The sequence below is a fragment of the Adelges cooleyi genome, unplaced genomic scaffold, assembly GCF_023614345.1.
Source record: "Adelges cooleyi isolate 19-005CV unplaced genomic scaffold, UGA_ACOO_1.1 ACOO_flye_CR_arks_rails_tigmint_CR_PRNA_402, whole genome shotgun sequence".
Classification (NCBI taxonomy): domain Eukaryota; kingdom Metazoa; phylum Arthropoda; class Insecta; order Hemiptera; family Adelgidae; genus Adelges; species Adelges cooleyi.
Window position 1 is genome coordinate 5,929 of NW_026096082.1, and position 9,017 is coordinate 14,945.

General features: G+C 29.2%; 1 long non-coding RNA gene across 1 annotated transcript; it reads left to right on the forward strand.

The window, feature by feature from the left end:
- The first annotated feature begins 3,977 nt into the window (after window positions 1-3,977).
- Window positions 3,978-5,884, forward strand: LOC126841680 (uncharacterized). Its single transcript, XR_007686225.1, has 3 exons — window positions 3,978-4,006; window positions 5,587-5,688; window positions 5,751-5,884. It is a non-coding gene; the product is annotated as an uncharacterized LOC126841680 (long non-coding RNA).
- Window positions 5,885-9,017: the final 3,133 nt, after the last annotated feature.

The window sequence follows — 9,017 nt, forward strand, 5'->3', positions numbered from 1 at the left end:
TTATACCGTAATTAAAATCAATTAATTTTATGACTTAAGAATCTTCAAGTAATTTCCGTTATGATGCATCAACTTGATATAAAAGTTTCAAAAAAGTTTGATTCTCTTGAGGAACGAACAATACCAAATAGAAAAAATTATGAATGAACTAAACAACTAGTTAAAGTGAAAATAAATAAATACATTTTAACCAAATTACCTTTAATACTGATGTAATTTTTTTTTTTTTTTGTAGTGTACAGAATGGTGGTGTCCAATATTCATAGTAGTTTTAATACACTGGTAAAAATAGACAATGTGCAAATTATTAAAGAGGCTGTTTCCATTAACAATTTGTTATATTAAATATTATTGATTTCGATAAAAATACAAAACTATGTAATGTATATTTAACAATACTCTTTGTATAAATGTTATTTGTTACTCAGTTTTTTTTATCACCAAATTTTCTACTCATTTTCAATGATTTTAAACCTAACCTCTGTAACGTGTCTGTTTGGCTAGTTGGCTAGGCTAGGTCAAAACGACGGTCAATAGGGCTAAATTAGTGGACCCGAAGACGGCCAAGCCGTATCTACACTTAAATATCCCTAAAGTCCCATATTACACCTCTACCTGGATCCTAAAGCGTTCTCTGTAGTTAGTCCAGGCAATGGCGGAGTTGAATGGACACACGAGTATGGGCAAAGTTAAAGAAATTTAAAATAGTAAGGTAACATGAAATAAAAAGCAATGGCTTGAGAATGATTAGATCGCGGTCCGAAGATGGTAGTGTGTCAACTAACTGGGCATCAGTGCCCTTGGCATTGTCCCGTGTGTCTGTTGTCTCCGCTACTCATCATGGGACAGTTAACAATTCTTAACTTCACCAGGAGAAAAGGATTTAGGCGGGAAATTCATAGGTAAGATGAGGTTGAGCAACTTGGCTGAAATGAGATCCAAATAAAACGGCTGTACCTATATTATAATATTGTACACAATATCCATTTCAGGAAATAACAGTCCGAAATGATTATAATGATAGGTCGTATTGTCCAAATTGTTTTTTTTAACTAATATAGTAACAAAAGTTATTGATACTTAGGTTTGATGTTGGAATGTAATATGATATAGAAGTGTCATGTACCATATAATATATTATGTCAATATGCGCCTAAGGATTATCGTTTGTAAATTATTATACATAGTTTCAACGAAATTCTTTCCTCGGATTTTATACAAATTGTGTGTATATCGCTTTATCAGTCTCTACTACAATATGGTATTAACTATATGGGATGGAGCTACTAAAGAAAATGATCAGGAATTGGATATTACTTGCTTTGAATTTGTTATATAATATAAAAAAATACTATATCTTTGATATTAAAAAAAATCACTAATTTAGATACTCTTTTTCTAAAAAAATGTATATACATACATATATGTACATCTTATACCGTTGTATCTTATACCATTGTACTCTTTCAAATTTTACTCATAACCCTCACACACAATAGTCATTTAACCAATACATAGGTTCTCGCCAAAAGTAATGTATGACGACGAGGACTGGTCATTATTTCGATGGCATCTCATATGTTATTATTCGTGTAAAGTAGACGCGCTACTTCGTAAGACATTATAGTTTCGTTTTTGGGCTGAGGTGCCAAGGCTCACGCATGGTACACGCTAAAGCTCACTAACATCATGTTATTCTGTGCCTGTCAAAATGATGTTTGTATTTAACTAAGGCCATCTGTAAAAATGCGTAGCTCTTTCGTTACCCATAAAACCGATTGAAGAGTCATACTGCAAGGGAAGCATTGAAATTCAGCACAGTGTTGTATCTGACTTTCACTTTTCTAGTTGTTCGTTATTGTCAAGATATTTCACAGTGAATAAACAAAAAAAAAAAAATGATGTGGACAATTTTATTTTTGCTGCCGCATTTCAACGTTTTAGTAAACGCTGGTTGCGTTCAAGGAACTGGGCCAAGTTCTCCAAGACAGGTAAATATAATCGAGTAATGTATTTTAATTAGTCGGTACAAAACACATTTTATGTTTTTCAAAACTCCACAAAATGTTTTGAGTGCTTAGGATAAAAAATTTATATTATTTTACCTACTGTATATATTTTTTTTAATTTAAAGGCTGAAGAAATGACCTTTTTTAACTTATACCCAGTGGCTGCTCGTACCACGGAGCACTTGAGCAATGCACCACCTATTATTTGAAAAATATTAATTATTTTACAGAATCACATTATATAACAATATAATATTCTATAGTTGTTCTATTCTAAAAAATAGTAAAAAAGTAAAAAATAAATTTACTACAAGAACAACTTTTTTACAATTTTAAGTAATATTTTATTTTAACATCGTTAATTTTTGACTAAAAAGAAAAATGTGAGCCCTGTTCAATAAATTTATCAGATAAATTTCATGCAATGCTTTATGTTAAATTTTTTTGTAATTTAAATTTGGTTCAATATTATTGTGGGACTTATACGTTTCATAATACTTAACTCAACGAATTTGGACTTTGTTGGATAGGGCCCACGCTTTTCTTTTTATTCAAAAATTAAAGATGTTTAACATTAGGTTTTAAACATTTTAGTTAATTTTCAGTTGTTTTCAAAGTAAATGACATAAAAAAAAAAAATAGGCTACAATTAATAATTGATAAACTGTTCTTGTAGTAAAATTATTTTTTACTTTTTAGTTCATATTTTTACTATTTTTTTTAGAAAAACATGTTTTTTCAAAAAGTTTTTTTATTTATTTATTTTTTACTTTTTAATCCTATTAAAGGTACTTAATTATTGCTGAATAGATTACTAAATTTATTTTGGAGGATTTGAAAAAAAATTAAATTTTAGTGGAATGACCCCCATACATATAGGGGGGTCATTTGTTTTAGGGCCATAACCCTAAACAAATTTAGTAAAAAAAAAAACTTTGGTCCGTGAAAACTGTAAAAATAAGAAAGAAATTTTCTTATTTCTATGTAATAATATGAGCATCAATGACTGAAAATTTCTAAAATTAACACTTGGTCATAAAAACAACATTTTCAATTTATAACATAATAGTAAATATGTTGAATAATTCATCAAGTTCTATGTCTTTCCATTAATTGCCTTTTTAGTTTTTTCATTTTTATATGTCTCATTTTGAATTAGCTGTAGTAAACTATCATCAACAATAAAACGGTAAACACTCTAAGCTTTCAAGTTTTCTTTGTTAACAGTGTTTGAATGAATTTCACGATTAACAGTGTATAAAAAATGTTTAAAATTAAGACCAGTTATTTCTTTCCAGATAATATTTATACCATCAACATTAGCAATTTGTGTATTGTTTAGTAGTGATATCTGCCGGGTTTTAGGTCAACGGTATACCTATTATTAATCTGAGCTATCACTTTCAGTTGTAATAATTTCTGTAAACCTGTGATCTCCCTGTCCACACTAGACCCTGACCCCACTGTTCGCCAATTTTTTTTATACTTCTTTTAAAATCTATATTAGAACAGAAACATCAAAATATTAATTACATAAATTATTTCTCTATTATAAGCTGAGCTTGTGGTGAAAGCAGATATTTAAACAATTTTGAAATATAATATAATATACTAACTAAAATATACAGAAAAATTAGAGAAGAGAAAAAAAATATTTGTGTTGTTATATAAATTAAGTTAGCTTCAGGGCTTAAGATCTAAAAAATAGACTAAAAGTAATTTTAGAATATGACTATAACATATTATGCAATTTTCTCAAAAATTCGTAGGTTCAAACTGTGAATGTACGAAAGAAAAACAATAAAAGTAGAAATTTACACTTTCATTAAAATTATCCTCATAGTTCCTACAATCATAAGAAATATATCGCTTTTAGTTGTAAACATTTTTATTGACCTCTGACCCCCCCTAATATAATCCGTCCCTCATGCACCAACACCACTATAATGGCTTCTTTTTTGTTACAGACGGATCAGTATGTCCCAGTGACACAAACAGTAATTGTTTTTATTTTATTTTTTAAGTACATAATAAAAAAATTAGTAGGTACTAGATTAACACATTTTAAATTAACACTGAATAAAATTTCAAAGATATGCCCACATATATTATTTTAAAATTATTACATACTTATAACTTTCTTCTTATTCAGTTTAACAGTCCACGAAGGACCTGAGCTGCCCCAAGCAAGCCTCTCCACCGTTCCCTGTTGAATGCTAACTCAACAGACGCATTCACATCCACCGTCTGAATGTCCTTCTCCACAGCATAAACATATCTTCTTCTCTCCTGGAAAGCACCATAAATTTTGTTTTTTCTTCGTTAATACAATTTACAAAGTCCCATGCTTAAAGATTTGTTTGGAATTGTATCTGTTATTTTCCATTTTTGCAATCATTCTCTTTTCTTTCCTGAGCGTTTTGTGATTATTATTTTGCTCGCTGTGTGTCGTTCTAAATTTATATTAGTCGGGTTTTAAATGATATTTCTCTTAGTTTATTTCTTCTGTCTACGGTTTCTTAACATTTCATTAAAGCAGTTTTTCTTTTTATTATTTTTCCTCATTCCAAGACAATTCTTTGCACTATTTATCACTGCCGTTTTTATCTTTTTCCATATATGTTCTACATTCTCATCATTATCTTCATTATCTAGTCTAACCTCCTCCTTTCATACTTTCGCATTGAATTCTCCCAGAACTTTTTCAATACAATGATTAGATGTTATATCACATATCCTGTCTAGTTCTTCATAGAAGTTTTCTTTGATATCATCTCCCTTGTCTTCGGTTGGCGTGTATCTGTTTATAATTATTAGATTAAATATGTGTCCCGTTATACGTATGTAGCACATACCCTTATTTATTGCCTGAAAACTTTTAACATAATAAGGTGAGCCCCTGAGAGGCTTAACTTATAACATTACTAAATGTTTAATTGAAAATCCACAGGCTGATATTTTTTCATAGGCCACTCAATATCTCATAGGGTTTAATAAGAAATTAAAATGTTTTTTCATGTAGTTTTTGTACAATGTAATCTAAATTTTCCACAATTTTTTTGTTTTTACCCCCCTTCCAACTTAGTTTTTTTGATAACGACTTTTGAAACTTATATGGTAACGCAAATATTTCATTATCTTTTTAAAATTAGAATAATGTACTAAAAATGTATAAGTTATATGGGTTTAAAAGTTATTATGGAAGGGGAGGTGCGGTTGGGAAATGAGTGCAGATAAAAATAATACTGCACACCATTTTTCCTCCTGCCCTAAACTTGAAACTGGTTATCGACCAGTCAAAATGTTTAGTACATTATTCTAAATTTTATAAGTTAGTGAAACAGGCATATACGTTACCATTCAAAAATCAAAAGTTGTTGCCAAGAAAACTAAGTTGGAAATGGGGAAAAAACAAAAAAGTTAAGAAAAATTGTGATAACATCGTATAACAACAATATGAAAAAATGACATTTTAATTTCTTATTAAACCCAATGAGATATTTAGTGGTCCATTATAAGAAAAATCACCCTGTATACGTGTATTATTGTTATAATAAATAAATTCTCTTATGAATAGTACCCGGAACCATACCCCAGTTTTGTAAGTTGGTTAAATGATCGAGCCGTAACCGGTGTAGACATGTCAACTTGGGATAGTGATCCTAGCCAAACATCAAAAGTAATTTTTGTATAAAATACTAAATTATTCAAAAACATGTTTAACCATTTTTGTTTTTTTAGGATACCGTAAGGGAACAATTGAGGTTAAGTAGGTGTCCAGCTGCTGATGTGGGAAGACTTATTACGAACAGTGATAAAAATAAATGGCCTACTCAAATAAAATCACGTCAGGCACCTTATTATAACGCACAATATATGAGTTCAATGACATTTAGACAGATTCCAGAAACATCAGCAGTAGTCGCGGCGATTGCTGATAACACAACCCGAGGGCTGCCTACGCCGGGAATTTTAATCTTTTTTAAAAATACCGCTGAATCTAGCGAAGCGTAGTGTGACGCTTATCTAAAACTTTTATTTGTTTGTTGCTAACGGAATTAAATAAAATGAGTGTGTTATATTGATCTAGACTTTGACTTAATAAAGCCATAATATTCCTTCCTCTATTTTATTTATACTCCTCAGTGTTTAGAATGTTCTAAATTACTTGTTTTTTTAAATGTGGCGATTTATTTGCTCTTATCGTTCAGATCTCAAAAAGTATACGTCACAAATAATATTTACCTTTACAAATTGGTAAAAGTGGTTATTTCTTATTGGCATGTGATACAAATCTATAGAACCAATTAGTGTCAACAGCACCCTGGTGGTACAAGGAATAAAACGGGATATTAAACAACAAAAAACAATAAGCACTAGAAAACAAAAACGTATATTACAATCTTAAATTAACAAACTCAAGGCGAAAAAATGTAGACTGTCTCATTTTTGTCATAAGTTGACAACATTTCCCCACTGTCACTTGTTGATATAAAAACAATATTTTATCACAAGATTTATTTAACCTCGCGTACATAAATCCTCGAACATAAAAGGTCTTAGGATATTTTTTCTTATGATTTAATAAAATTGTACTTAACATGGAAGCGGTGAATTTAAAAACTTAACCCCTAAGTCTACCTCAATGGAGATACAGTTTTATATTGCCTGCTATGGCAACCAAACTCTGGAGATTTTGGCAAAATAGAACCAAGTAAGAACTAAGATATTCATAAATAAAAACCTTAAAGGAAAAGTTCAAAAAATATTATAAATATTATTATATATGAATAAAATAAAATTATGAACACAGTCAGTGTAATATTATTTTTTGATCTGAAGTATTTATACTAATAGTAACTAATGTTTGCAGTTTGTGTAAGCAATAATTTTGCATTTTTGCTGTTACTTGAGTTTCGCATGGTGTAGGTTAGACCATTTCTGTTAATGATAATCGCAAATTTGAAAAAGAATAATATATAAACAATCTTTTATTTGTTTTAAATAACTTACAGGTGCAATTCTTTAAAATTTGTTATTGTATGGTTCTTACACTGAATTAAACGTAGTTTTTCCAATAGAATATTAAATTTTTAAAAACCACAAAATAGTGCATGTTTTTACACATAATATACATTTTAAATTATAACTGACCTAAAATTGCAAATATTTTTATACACATTAGCTATACTTTGAGTTTTGCAATAATTTGATAGTTGATTCTGATAATCTAAAATCCGTTTCAAAATGCAAAAGTCAAAATTTGAAAACAATTAATAACGGCTCTAAATATTGACCGTTTTCGAACTTTTTGAACACCCTGTAAATATACTATATATATATATATATCAGTACTCAATAATTGTTGTATATTGTGATATGTTTATCATCGTCAGATAAGTGCCAAACAATGTCATTACGATAGTTTTTTTTTTTTTTTATAATTTTTGACCAGTTAAAAGTTTGATTCCTCCCGCTGTAGCTCTGCCTAAAAAAATTAGGTACGAAAAATAATGCACTAATTAAGATAAAAGACATTTTCCAGACTGTTAGTGGTGTCTTTTTTATAATGATGGGTACGAATAATAGAGGTGGATATACCGTTTTAAAGTAAAAAGAGTCTAGTGATAATTAAGACAAGCGTTTTTTAATTTTTAATTTTGCTAGAATATTAAGATTAAACAACAGTTTGGGGTCAAAGGTAACTCCACGATCCTTGACTCGGGCGGAACGACACAAATTGTGGTCAGATAAATTAGATAGATAGATTTGTTTGTTTATTATCTAGTCTATTCCAATAACTCGTTTCTACGTCTGATTCGTCCATTTATTATTCTTACTTTATGTCTACTGAAATGCAGTCGACGGGTTCATTGTTTATATTTATAACAAAATGTATAAATTTTAAGTTATCTTTATTCTTGACTATACATTTATTAATATTATCAAAATTAAATACGAACAAAGTGAAATACAACAAATTAAAATGAAAATAGTCAGTAAATCAGTATTACTAAAAATGTTTTTCTTTAGATACAACATTATAAAGATTATTAGTTTTACAACTATGCTCTACTTACTAACTATATAAACAAAATAATATCTTTAATTATGTATACAAACATTTAATGGACACGTTTAATACCTACAATGACAAAATTATTAAACTAATAAATTTTCAAGGTTCCATTTCTCTGGTTCTTTACTACCCTACCACTTCGTGTAGTATTAACAACTTCTTTGTTAACCTCCTTCCTTGGCCGGCTATTTTTATCTTCCTAATTCTCGCTTAAATATTCTAAATCATTGTAGTCCATACCCTTTTTAAATTCGTTAGGGGATTAAATACCATGTATTCCTTCTAATTTTATCCAATAGTACCTTGGAGTATTTGCCTTTAGTCGTTGAAATTCAATACAGTTAATGTAGAAATCTAATTTTTTAAAAGAAATTTCAAAAGGCTTCGGCTCTTTTGATTGAGGTTATAAACTTTAAAGTTCGATATATCTAACTATACAGGTTTACTGTAAGATATTGCAAAAATTATAAGGGAGAAAAAATTACAATAACCTTAAAATATCATTGTATGATAAAAACCATAAATGGTAATTTTATGTATATAATGGTAATTTTTCATAATTTTAGAAAATCGCCAATGAGTCAGGTGGGGCATGACATTTTTAAAATCCTGTATTTGTCGATGTTGGGTGCACATTATTCTAACGCAGGCCCAATGTGAGTATTATCTAAATAGTGTTTACAGCGTTTTGAACGTGTATAATTTTTTTTTTTTTTATAAACGGTTTGGTTCGTTTATGTAAACAGTGGAAATGGAAGGTCACATCAAACCACACAAGTGTTTTTCTAAAGTAAAAAAAAAATGTGTTTTCGAGTTAACGCAAGAAAAAAAATGTTGTTTCGTCAAGGCGAGAAGTCGATAAGCAATACTTAATAAAAAAAAAATGATATTTTTACATTTGAGCTCGGTGTAACTTTTCCAACACATGA